Source organism: Nerophis lumbriciformis, linkage group LG11 (assembly GCF_033978685.3).
Source record: "Nerophis lumbriciformis linkage group LG11, RoL_Nlum_v2.1, whole genome shotgun sequence".
NCBI classification, from domain to species: Eukaryota; Metazoa; Chordata; class Actinopteri; order Syngnathiformes; family Syngnathidae; genus Nerophis; species Nerophis lumbriciformis.
Window position 1 is genome coordinate 54719151 of NC_084558.2, and position 7698 is coordinate 54726848.

The 7698-nt window shown below is 38.6% G+C and overlaps 1 long non-coding RNA gene across 1 annotated transcript; it reads right to left on the reverse strand.

The window, feature by feature from the left end:
- Positions 1-981: 981 nt before the first annotated feature.
- Positions 982-6804, reverse strand: LOC133609992 (uncharacterized). Its single transcript, XR_009815813.1, has 3 exons — positions 6700-6804; positions 1271-1456; positions 982-1101 (listed from the first exon to the last, which is right to left on the reverse strand). It is a non-coding gene; the product is annotated as an uncharacterized lncRNA (long non-coding RNA).
- Positions 6805-7698: the final 894 nt, after the last annotated feature.

Genomic DNA, 7698 nt, shown 5'->3' on the forward strand with positions numbered 1-7698 from the left:
GAATGCCAGACCCAAAAACGCAGAAGAGTTGAAGGCCACTATCAGAGCAACCTGGGCTCTCATAACACCTGAGCAGTGCCAGAAACTCATCGACTCCATGCCACGCCGCATTAACGCAGTAATTGAGGCAAAAGGAGCTCCAACCAAGTATTGAGTATTGTACATGCTCATATTTTTCATTTTCATACTTTTCAGTTGGCCAACATTTCTAAAAATCCCTTTTTTGTATTAGCCTTAAGTAATATTCTAATTTTGTGACACACGGAATTTTGCATTTTCATTTGTTGCCACTTCAAATCATCAAAATTAAATGAAATAAACATTTGAATGCATCAGTCTGTGTGCAATGAATAAATATAATGTACAAGTTACACCTTTTGAATGCAATTACTGAAATAAATCAAGTTTTTCAAAATATTCTAATTTACTGGCTTTTACCTGTATATATATTTTTTTGTAATTTTTTAGTAATTTTTTTTTTTTTCATACATTTTTAAAACTAAAACATTTTGAATTGGGATGAATAAGAATTTGCGATTCCGGTGTGATTTTTTTGTGTAGCCCTCATGCACATACAGACAGGGCAGATACATACGTGTGTGTGTGTGTGTATATGTTTTTATATGTGTGTGTGTGTGTTTTTATATATATATGTGTGTGTGTGTGTGTTTGAATATATAAATCTATACATATATATATATATATATATATATATATGTATATATGTGTGTGTGTGTGTGTGTGTGTGTGCAGCCCTCCTGCACGTACAGACTGGGCAGATACATGCATGTGTGTATATATATATATATATATATATATATATATATATATATATATATATATATATATATATATATATATATATATATATATATATATATATATATATATATATATATATATATATATATATATATATGTATGTATGTAATATATATATATGTATGTAATATATATATATATATATATATATATATATACTGGGCAGATAGTGCTGCGTCGACATAAAAATGCTGTAAATGTGTGTTAAAAAAGCGACTTACAACTGCGAGTCAATTCTGGTGGTTGACCTAAAAGAGTCGTTGAAAAGAGTCGATCCATCTGTGTGAAAGGAGCAAAATGGCGGTGATGAGCGCACAAACATTTTTCAGCGAGCGCTGTTTGCTACAAAGGAGTTCAGCGTTAGCAGCCTGGATAAACAAGCAGCTCTCTCTGCATGTGTCCAGATGTCAGCAATTTTAGTGGGGGGCGGGGGGGGGGCATTGTGTACCTTGGCCTACAACAGAGGCTTCATGATCGATGGCGGGCCCAGGAAAACCTCCCCGAGTCTCTGGCGCACGGCGAGGAAATTGCTTTCAGCCCAGGTCTTCATTTGCTTGACATTTATCAAGTGGAAGGAGACTTCTTTTGGAACCACTCAGACCACTTTCATCTGCCACCACCAGACACATCACACCTGTGCACGAGGAGGGGGGGCGTGAGAGCATCTTTAGTCTCTCCCTCCACAAACATAAACATTAACTGCAGTGGGGGCCTGAAAACAATGATGTTCCTTAGGGGGGGCGTGACAGAAAATAGTGTAATAGCATACATCTTCACACATACAGATAGGTAAATATTAACTTCAAGGGGGGGGGCGTGAAAAATGTTGTCTCATAAATGAATGTAACTGTGAGCAAGTTCCAAACAGCCCCTTTAATGTAAGACTTTGTAAATAGTGGAGTGGGGCCCCCCCCCCTGGAGGCTCGCCGTGAGGTGTCGGGATAAGGGGGGGCGTGAGAGGCAGTGGCGTAATAGCATCTTTAGTGTTAGCAAAGAACTATTTTGACTTGTACGGATGAAAAAATAAACTAACTTCAGTGGGGGCCTGAAAAAAATGATGTTCCTTAGGGGGGGGCATGACAGAAAATAGTGTCCATGAGGGGGGGCATGACAGAAAATAGTGTAATAGCATACATCTTCACACATACAGATAGGTAAATATTAACTTCAAGGGGGGCGTGACAGAAAATAGTGTAATAGCAAATATCTTCACACATACAGATAGGTAAATATTAACTTCAAGGGGGGGGCGTGAAAAATGTTGTCTCTTAAATGAATGTAACTGTGAGCAAGTTCCAAACAGCCCCTTTAATGTAAGACTTTGTAAATAGTGGAGTGCCCCCCCCCCCCCCCCCCCCACCCCCCTGGAGGCTCGCCGTGAGGTGTCGGGATAAAGGGGGGGCGTGAGAGGCAGTGGCGTAATAGCATCTTTAGTGTTAGCAAAGAACTATTTTGACTTGTACGGATGAAAAAATAAACTAACTTCAGTGGGGGCCTGAAAAAAATGATGTTCCTTAGGGGGGGGCATGACAGAAAATAGTGTAATAGCATACATCTTCACACATACAGATAGGTAAATATTAACTTCAAGGGGGGCGTGACAGAAAATAGTGTAATAGCAAATATCTTCACACATACAGATAGGTAAATATTAACTTCAAGGGGGGGCGTGAAAAATGTTGTCTCTTAAATGAATGTAACTGTGAGCAAGTTCCAAACAGCCCCTTTAATGTAAGACTTTGTAAATAGTGGAGTGCCCCCAACCCCCGACCCCCCCCCCCCTGGAGGCTCGCCGTGAGGTGTCGGGATAAGGGGGGGCGTGAGAGGCAGTGGCGTAATAGCATCTTTAGTGTTAGCAAAGAACTATTTTGACTTGTACGGATGAAAAAATAAACTAACTTTAGTGGGGGCCTGAAAAAAATTCTGTTCCTTGAGGGGGGGGCATGACAGAAAATAGTGTCCATGAGGGGGGGCGTGACAGACAGTAATTGAGAAGTGCTAACTTTAAGGGCAGATTTTTCCTCTTAATGAGAAGATTGAATTAGTTTTCTCATCTGACTAGAAAATAAATGTGTAGTTTTGTTGAACAGCTGAATGTTTTTATTTATCAAATTATTTGAGTCTTTCTTTTATTTTTTTCAGATTTTTCTTTGCAATTTCCCCCAATTAGAAAACAAATGATAATTTTACATAATTTTCAGCTATTCTTTTCCAAAACCAGTACATTTTTCCCTGCAATTTGACTTTCAGGTTTGGGGTTTTTCCCGATGGAAAGTAAACTAAAAAGGTCTATTTTTACAAAACAAGCTAAAATAGAAATGTTATCTTTTTTTCCTTTTTTTTTCAAACAAATTGCCGGTTTTCCCAAAATTCCAGGAATTCCAAAATATCGAATCTCAATTCAAACTGTCACTATGTCAACATGTTGAAACTGATTCCAACACCAACCCATTGATATCATCCAGGACAATTGTGCTAGTATCAATATTTTTAAAAATTCACCGTTTTCCCCAAATTCCCAACTTTCCAGGAAATTCCCATTCAAATAAATGGATGTATTTTTAGTTCTGCTATACCCTAAATTTTCTACATTTTGCGCCATTTTTAAAGCTGATTCCGACCTTTCAACCATCCACACACGACTCTTCACATATATCCAACACAAAATTCCTGGTTTTCCTGGAATTTCTCTGAATTTTCTCCCCATTGACAATGAGTGTGAAATATACAATGGACTGCGTTCCAACATCCAGACACTCCACTAACATTCAAGCCAGCATGTTTCCCCTTTCCCAAAATTCCCTGATTACCCGGAATTACCAGGAATTTCCCCCATTGACAGTGAATAGGAAATATACAAACCTCTCCGATTGGAAGCGTTCCACCATCCACACACTCCACTCACCTTGGACAATCAAACTACCATTTCCCAAGTAAAAAAATAAAATTCCAGGTATTCCCAGAATTCCCAGTTTTCCTAAACCCTATTTTCCCCTCTTCCTGGAAACTTTTCACAGTCTGCATTTTTCAACCATTTGAATCATTTTACCTTCAAAACATTTCTCCTAGTTGGGACGACAACATTAATTTTTTTTACAAATACCCGGTTTTCCCAAAATTCCAAAATACCCGACTTTTGTGATTTAGGGCTATATAAATAAACATTGATTGATTGATTGATTGATCTCAGGTCAACATTTTTTAACTGATTCCAAAGATTCCAACACCAACCCATTGATATCATCCAGGACAATTGTGCTAGTATCAATATTTTTTTAAATTCACCGTTTTCCCCAAATTCCCAACTTTCCAGGAAATTCCCATTCAAATAAATGGATGTATTCTTAGTTCTGCTATACCCTAAATTTTCTACATTTTGCGCCATTTTTAAAGCTGATTCCGACCTTTCAATCATCCACACATGACTCTTCACATATATCCAACACAAAATTCCTGGTTTTCCTGGAATTTCTCTGAATTTTCTCCCCATTGACAATGAATGAGAAATATACAATGGACTGCGTTCCAACATCCAAACACTCCACTAACATTCAAGCCAGCATGTTTCCCCTTTCCAAAAATTCCCTGATTACCCGGAATTACCAGGAATTTCCCCCATTGACAGTGAATAGGAAATATACAAACCTCTCTGATTGGAAGCGTTCCACCATCCACACACTCCACTCACCTTGGACAAGCAAACTACCATTTCCCAAGTAAAAAAAAAAATTCCAGGTATTCCCAGAATTCCCGGTTTTCCGAAACCCTATTTTCACCTCTTCCTGGAAACTTTTCACAGTCCGCATTTTTCAACCATTTGAATCATTTTACCTTCAAAACATTTCTCCTAGTTGGGATGACAACATTTATTTTTTGACAAATTCCCGATTTTCCCGAAATTCCAAAATACCCGACTTTTGTGATTTAGGGCTATATAAATAAACATTGATTGATTGATTGATTGATCTCAGGTCAACATTTTTTAACCGATTCCAAAGATTCCAACACCAACCCATTGATATCATCCAGGACAATTGTGCTAGTATCAATATTTTTTTAAATTCACCGTTTTCCCGAAATACCCAAATTTCCAAGAAATTCCCATTCAAATAAATGGATGTATTTTTAGTTCTGCTATACCCTAAATTTTCTACATTTTGCGCCATTTTTAAAGCTGATTCCAACCTTTCAACCATCCACACACGACTCTTCACATATATCCAACACAAAACATGTTGTCCCTTTCCCCAAATTCCTAATTTTCCTGGAATTTCTTTGAATTTTCTCCCCATTGACAATGAATGAGAAATATACAATGGACTGCGTTCCAACATCCAGACACTCCACTCACATTCAAGCCAGCATGTTTCCCCTTTCTGAAAATTCCCCGATTACCCGGAATTACCAGGAATTTCCCCCATTGACAGTGAATAGGGAATATACAAACCTCTCTGATTGGAAGCGTTCCACCATCCACACACTCCACTCACCTTGGACAAGCAAACTACCATTTCCCAAGTAAAAAAAAAAATTCCAGGTATTCCCAGAATTCCCGGTTTTCCGAAACCCTATTTTCACCTCTTCTTGGAAACTTTTCACAGTCCGCATTTTTCAACCGTTTGAATCATTTTACCTTCAAAATATTTCTCCTAGTTGGAACAATTTTTTTTTTTTTTTTTTACAAATTCCCAGTTTTCCTGAAATTCCAAAATACCCAATCTCAATTCAAACTGTTACTACATCAACATTTTTTAACCAATTCCAAAGATTCCAACACCAACCCATTCATATCATCCAGGACAATTGTGCTAGTGTCAATATTTTTAAAAATTCACAATTTTCCATTAATTCCCAACTTTCCAGGAAATTCCTATTCATATAAATGGATGTACTCTTAGTTCTACAATGCACAACATTTTCTACATTGTGGGCCATTTTTCAGCCCGATTCCGACCTTTCAACCATCCACACACGACTCTCCACATATATCCAACGCAAAACATGTTGTCTCTTTCCCCAAATTCCTGGTTTTCCTGGAATTTTCTCCCCATTGACAATGAATGTGGAATATACAATCGACTGCATGTTCCACATTTCTCATCTGATTGGAAACGTTCCAACGTCCAAACAATCCAATCACCCCAAACATTCAAGCATTTCACTTGCTCTCAACACGTATCGGCGCTTGGGCGCACAAACTGTAGGACATTCACCACTAGGACATTCACCACTAGGACATTTACCACTAGGACATTTACCACTATTGGAATTGCAAATTGTGGTAATGAATGTTGTTAATGGTTATATTTTATGCTGAAGGGCAACTTGCACTCAGCTTCTGTCGTCCTCCTCTTCTTTGCAGCTGATTGTTGTGTTGTTAATGCCACACACACACACACACACACACGCACACACACACACACACACACACACACACACACACACACACACACACACACACACACACACACACGTCACCTTTGGAGTGCGTGAAGAAGACGGGTAATCAGCGCGTGAATAGGAAATGGCGTGTGGATAAACGCTGCTTACGCAAATGAGGAAAGGATCTGATGTTTAGGAGAGCATCTTTGACCTTTTTCAGCGCTGCGCTTAAAAAGATGAGCCTATTAATATTTATAGGAGGAGGATGGAGCTGCGGGGGAGGGGAGGGGAGGGGAGGGGAGCCCCCCCCCTTTGCTACAGGTGGACACTTCCAGAGGCTAACAGGGAAATAGGAAGCTGGATATCCCTAATAATCGGGTAAACTAATCGCGGGCGGCAAGAGTGTTTCCTTCCGCCGCACTCGCCACGTCACTCACACACACACACACACACACACACACACACACACACACACACACACACTTAAACATTTACCTCCAAGCAGCACGCAGGCTTTTCCGCAGCGACGGCGAACAAAGGCGTCCTCAGTCCGAGCGCCGTGGTGATTACCTGGAATGACATACAGTATTTAGCCTCGTGTCCGTCGCCATTTCCTGCGCTCGCCGTGATCTAAGTGGTGCCGCCATGACAGGAACCCCCCCCCCAAAAGGCCGCACGCGTAATCAAGGACTTCCAGCGGCGTAGAAGATGATAGTAGGCTGCATGTTGATGAGGACGACAATGGACACTAATTACAATCCTCTCAATGTTCAAATATTCACTCTAAATCACTTCATAATCATCAAAAATATCATTTATATGTGATTAGAAATCATGCATGTGAAGTTATCAGCAACAATAAGCGGATGAATAAACGCAGATGAGTACGCAGTTGGCATGCGCCGGAAGCACAGGTGCTTCCTCTTAACTAGGAACATTTTACACTACAAGTTGACAACATTTTACTGTAAAAAAAACATTATTCTTGTACTGTAATGCACTGTAAAAAAAACAACATTATTCTTGTACTGTAATGCACTGTAAAAAACAACATTATTCTTGTACTGTAATGCACTGTAAAAAAAACATTATTCTTGTACTGTAATGCACTGTAAAAAAAACATTATTCTTGTACTGTAATGCACTGTAAAAACAACAACATTATTCTTGTACTGTAATGCACTGTAAAAAAAAACAACATTATTCTTGTACTGTAATGCACTGTAAAAAAAACATTATTCTTGTACTGTAATGCACTGTAAAAAAAACATTATTCTTGTACTGTAATGCACTGTAAAAACAACAACATTATTCTTGTACTGTAATGCACTGTAAAAAAAAACAACATTATTCTTGTACTGTAATGCACTGTAAAAAAAACATTATTCTTGTACTGTAATGCACTGTAAAAAAACCAACATTATTCTTGTACTGTAATGCACTGTAAAAACAACAACATTATTCTTGTACTGTAATGCACTGTAAAAAAAAACA